The sequence below is a fragment of the Dendropsophus ebraccatus genome, chromosome 3, assembly GCF_027789765.1.
Source record: "Dendropsophus ebraccatus isolate aDenEbr1 chromosome 3, aDenEbr1.pat, whole genome shotgun sequence".
Classification (NCBI taxonomy): domain Eukaryota; kingdom Metazoa; phylum Chordata; class Amphibia; order Anura; family Hylidae; genus Dendropsophus; species Dendropsophus ebraccatus.
Genome location: NC_091456.1, coordinates 171,048,348 through 171,054,347, shown reverse-complemented (window position 1 = coordinate 171,054,347; position 6,000 = coordinate 171,048,348).

The following is a 6,000-nucleotide window of genomic DNA, read 5'->3' as shown; positions in this document are numbered from 1 at the left end:
GTTATACCTCATCTTTAACCCCGCCCATCACTGACATCACACAGTGATCATCTGGCCAAGGGCGGGGAAACAACAGCCTCTCCTGAGCAGTATAGGGGAAAGGATTTTACTTTTTTACTATAAAGTGGCCAACCCCCTTTAAGCATTGTTTTGTAAAGAGAGAATTATATGGGGAATTTATTTGAGGGAAATAAAGGAAACTTGTCACAAAGGTCAAAGACATAGGAAATTCCTGAGGACTTCATAGTAGATGATTTGGATAATATATTCCTGAACAAAGCATCACTTTAGGCGAGACATGTGTGGTCCATACCTGCCCCTTATTCTACATTGCCGAGCAGAAACAGATGTTTTGATGGAAAATCTTCTGATGGAATTTTCTATCGCATGTGTTTAAGAGCATTGTTCCACATGAAGGGGAGCTAGATGAAAACAATGTGCGCCGCTCCAGATACAGATTGATATCTACTCCTTGCTATTCACATATTGGACTCGTTCAGGAGCGCTAGGAACTAATGCAATGGTGAACGGTAATCATGGAGAATGAATAGAGAACCGCCACGGGGATGACACCTGTACAAATACCCTGTGAGGGTATATACACATTACTATTATCACTTTACTATTACTTACTATTATCACTTTCAGAGTAGGAAGGAGTCAAGTGTGGTGAGCAGTTAGGTGGGTATATAGGGGGTGCAATAGTCTGCAAACATATCCCTTATTGCTGTTATAGGTAAAAGGGACGACCTATCAGATTTGCAACAAGGAATGATTGTTGGCATCCTGGTTGTGGGTGGTGATATTTCCGACACTGCATTGTTCTCGTCTTGCTGTGGTGCTCATGGTGTGGAGCTCTGACACTGCATTGTTGCGCGTGTTCCTTTGGTGTAAGTGTATAATGATATGGGAAATGGCGCCATTGTGAGTAAGGACCCTATTCCACCGGATGATTATCGTTTAGATTATGGTTAAATCGTTCGTTTGAATAGCAGTTAATGACTAACGACCGATCGAGAAATCTTTGATCGTTTAATAAGACCTGGACCTATTTTTATCGTTGCTCATTCGCAAATCATTCGCATTGAATAGGAAGTCGTTCGGTCGTTCCCAGTAGTGACGAACGCAATAGCGATGACAAGACGACCGCAAGAACGATCATAAATAACAATTATCTTTCCATGTAAATGAGTGAACGATTTCAGGTCTTTCGTAATAGCGGTCGTTTGGATCGTTTAACGTTAATGATTATGTGAACGATAATCGTCCCGTGAAATAGGGTCCTAAGAAACAATACTGCGGAGTATAATGGGCCATTGATGTGTAAGGGTGAACAAAACACCTCAGTGGAGCAGCTCACTGCCATAATGACCCAGGGGGCTACCAGACATGTGTAACACAACAGGTCAGTGATCCCTACTGTGTATGGATCATCCAGTGAACATCCGAAACAGACGGATGGTCACTGATAAACCGGGTTGTGCCAGCAGAAAAGGCTTCAGGCATTATCTTGATTGGTAGAGTTGTCTTCTCCACTGATTGGTAAAGGTTTGTCTTCTTCGTTGGTTGGTAAAGAGTTGTCTTCCCTACTAATTGGTAAAGGGTTGTCTTCTTCGTTGGTTAATAAATGTTGTCTTCTCTGCAGACTGGTAAAGGGCTGTCTTCTCTGATGATTGGTAAAGGGTTGTGTTCTCCGCTGATTGGTAAAGTTTTGTCTTTTCCGTTGGTTGGTAAAGGGTTGTCTTCTACCCTGATTAATTTAGGGTTGTCTTCTCTGCTTATTGGTAAAGGGTTGTCTTGTCAGCTGGTTAGTAAAGAGTTGTCTTTTAAGCTTATTGGTAAAGAGTTGTCTTCTCTGCTGGTTAGTAAAGGGTTGTCTTCCTTGTCACGTTTTGTGCTTTATGGATTGGAAGGACATTGGCGAATGTGGAATGAAACATCAGAGAACAAACACCCTTCAGCCATTGCTGGAAGAACACAAGATGGTGGTGGCAGCTTCATGGTCTGGGGGATGTTCTCTTGGTATTCTCAGGGCTGCTTATCCAAGTGGAGGTGCTCTCAGCCATTGTGGGTATAAATTGATCCCTGAAGATGACGTACACCCTAGTTGCTGTTTATGCTAAGCATGGTTACTCTACAGTTACCCTAGATATTAGCTGCTGGTCATAATAATGTGACCGGACTGTGTAAATCTTATAGTAGACTACATAAAATGGAGAGGTGGGAATAAGCAGTGACTTCCAGTGGGCTTTTACATGGACACCTATTCATGTCTGGACAGTTGCATCTTTCGCCACAAACACAGCTGACTTTTAGTCGTGAACTCATCAAAGCTATAGTTCCATATTAAAGTAGAATTCCAATCAAGGACACTTTTTTCAAAATTGCCAGGGAGGGGGTGAGTGAAAATAAATAACATACACTTACCTCCCTGGCTCCAGAGCTGGAAACTGCATACCGCTGCTCTGATGTCCCCTCTCTGAAAAAAGCTTTAAAGCTATGTTTCTGCAAAAACAGTGGCACACTTTTCCTCAGGTTCTATGTGGTATTAAAACTCAGCTCCGCTCCCTATCAGCTAGGGAGCTTTCTTTTTAGGTATCTAAGCCAAGCCAAAAGCCACTTCTTGCCACTACTAGAATTGCCCAAAGGTCCTTGTTTAACTTCCCCTTTGAACCCATAAAGATATGGAACATAGGCTTAGGTTAACTCAGCTACCAAATATACTCAAGTCCACTTGCTGTGGTTTCTGGACTGAGGATTCCCACTAATCGCAGAGGTACCTTTTGTTTCTGTAGAAAGTACTTCTGAAGAACTCGCTCTCACACTCTCACTTCCAGCTGTCCTCCTTCTGCTGTTCAGCTTGTCTTCCTTCGCCTTGGTCTCTTTCCTCTCATCACCAACAGACTAAGGGTTAGGCTGACCAGCCCAGAACTGGCGAACTGCCTGAACAACCCCACTTCCTGTTACAGTTAGGCCCCGTTCCAACTGAGCAAAACTTTTTTTTTTTGTTCAGTGGGAACGGGGCCTTAGCGTTTTGTGTGGAGCCTATCTGCATACTCCACCCACTTTCTATCAAGCTCTAGAAAAAGCTGGAAGGTGCTAACATTACCTTAATCAGTTCCTACTAAAGACTGCGGACGTCACTGTTGCCTAACAGTGTAATGTAGTGTGTGTAGCAAGACAATGTAACTAGAGATGAGCGAACCTCGAGCATGATTTTACACATACCAAACAATTGGTGAACAGATGTCATCCTAGGCCCAGCTACAGGAATTGCGCTCTGGTACATGACATTAGTGCGATCATTGTCAGGATTTAATTGAATCCCAAGATATAATTTATGTCAGGATTTCTGTTCAGTGTCTCAGCTTCTTTACAGAAAATCTGCTTTATCCATGATTTCCATAAAACAGCACTGCGCCACCTAGTGCTCATCTCCTACCATGTCATAATTCTTTCTATATACTAAAGTTTTGGTTTGCAATATATACGGCACCGTGAAAGAAGCAGATATTACACTGGGTGAAAGGGTTAATATGAATGGGATGAAGAAAATGTTATAATGTAGATTCTGATTTCAGCTATGTACATATCAGACAGATTGGGAATAGGACACTCAGCTTGGGCTGAAGTCTGCAGTGAGGGACCACAAGGATCTGTATTAGGCCATGTTCTAGTCTGGTATAAATGCATTCATATTACGGATACAAGTCCTGATCCGATTGTCTCATGATATCAGTTATGGTCATCAGACCTGTGTTGGCCCGGGACTTGCGGCTGCTTAGAGCAAGCTTTGTCGCTCTGTCCCTAAATATAAATACTAGTCTCTAGTCACTCACATAACGTCAGCAAGTGAGTCCCTAGTACACACTTAATAGTGCCCATAAAAAATGCTTAGGTACTTGGTAATAGAAGTAATAGCTTGTAGAAGAAAAGTATATAGAATAAAGTATAGTAGCAGGTGTCAGGGACCGGGTAGGAAGACCCCTTGCCTAATGTAGTCAGTACTCTGCCTGGATGTAGTGAAGTGTATATAGTGAATTGAATAACTCCTCGGACTCACGTATAGATAAGTCCTAGTTATCTTATCTGACCGCTTTCTACCTCTCAGTGTCAGGTTTCTGTCCTGATCGGTAATACGAGTCTCAGGTCTCTGTCTCTGGGGTAGCTAGCTAGAAGTTTCCTTTCTGCTAAGCCAAGCACAGCTCAGTAGAGAGCGGCTATCTTGAACTGTGCTCTACTGGAGTACAGTCCATTTGATTTCTCCTGCTCTAGGGGGTGACTGTCCTGAGTTTAAGATCCGTGGCGTAGGCAAGGGGGGTTGCTCCCTGATCTCCTGCTGCCCTGCGGTTTCATTCTAGCAATGCAGTACTATGGGGGCCACTAGGTCTCTATGTCCTGCCTGGCCTGAAGCCAGGCACCAACTGACTAAAGTCAAGGGAGTGTAGGAGAGAAGCGGTGTGTGTAGATAAACCTTCCTGGTGAAACAACAGCTGTGCCACCTAGGGGAGTGTGACACCTAGTGGTTGGAGTAGGGCACAGCAGTTTACTACACTAACTGTGACACCTGATAGACACTTTTGCCTAGATGTATAGAAAAAAACACGTAGTGGGACATTACACTTCTTTTTATGTATAATGCTACAGAGATGTTGGTGCGGTGTGATAGGAGAGCTGACCATACAATGTTAGCACCCCCAGGATTCTCTGCTACTGAATGTGGATGTGCAGCAGCTGTACACATGTGCAATGAAGGGAGACACCTAGTGGTCATATGTATAACATTGATTTACAATGAAAAGTTAAATAAAGAAAAGAAAAAATAAAGAAAAGTTAATAAAAATTAGGAAATATATAGCAAAACTGCTTTTTCAGTTTTAGCATTAAAGCTGGGAGACAACTGTATAGTCCAGTGAACCGCACAATAATATAACAGATGCATATAGTATTAGCTAAAAGACTCACATTCTCTGAGGTGTTGTAGAGGGTGCTGACAGATCTTCACCATAAAAGTTATCTGAAATTTTCACTATGGGAAGTATTGAGATCTACTCCCCCCATGTTCCTTGGTAGGAGTGAGGGAAGGTCAGCCAGAGGTATAAGGAGGAGAGGAAGCTTCTCCCTGGGAGTGCACGTATATCAGGAGAAGAACGGCCAATGATTTCTATTACCCTATCAGCCCCACATGAGATGTGATGGATGCTGGAATGTATCATTCTTATCCATGATCAGCCAGCTCTCATTGAAATACATAGCCAACCTTTACTGCCCGAAAGCTACATGCATCTGCATATGACACCTTCAGTTTGTTGCTGTTGTTTTCAGTAGAGATGAGCGAACTGCTTGGACTTTTGGTCAGAAAGCAGTTCGCTCTCTCATCATGTCTTTGATGGCGGCCGCATAGTTGCACTCACGGGAATATGTGCCCAGAATATTCCAGGAAATCGCTGTTGAATTCCCTGGAATATCCTGGCCGCATATTCGAGGGATCGCAACTATGCGGCCTGGATCAAAGGCATGATGATAGAGCACCGATGCCTATCTGCTCATCCCTAGTTTTCAGTTTGTTTTATGTTTTTGTAGCATAAACTCTTGTTACAAGGAAACAGTTAAAGGGGTTATCCAGCGCTACAAAAACATGGCCACTTTCCCCCTTCTGTTGTCTCCAGTTTGGGTGGGGTTTTGAAACTCAGTTCCATTGAAGTAAATGGAGCTTAATTGCAAACTGCACCTGAACTGGAGACAACAGTAGGGGGAAAAGTGGCCATGTTTTTGTAGCACTGGATAACCCCTTTAATAAGTAGATTATACGCCGCTTATATTAGAACACGAGCAGCCCAACTGCGTCATGTTTTATTATGATTCCAGGAGCTCCGAAACTGTTTAAAATGTCAGTACAATAGCACAAAGATTCAATGTACTGTCAGTTCTTTGAGCGGAGAGCGGAGGTAAACAAAAAAATCCCATTGGACCATTGGGACAGGCAGAATTTCAAGTGGC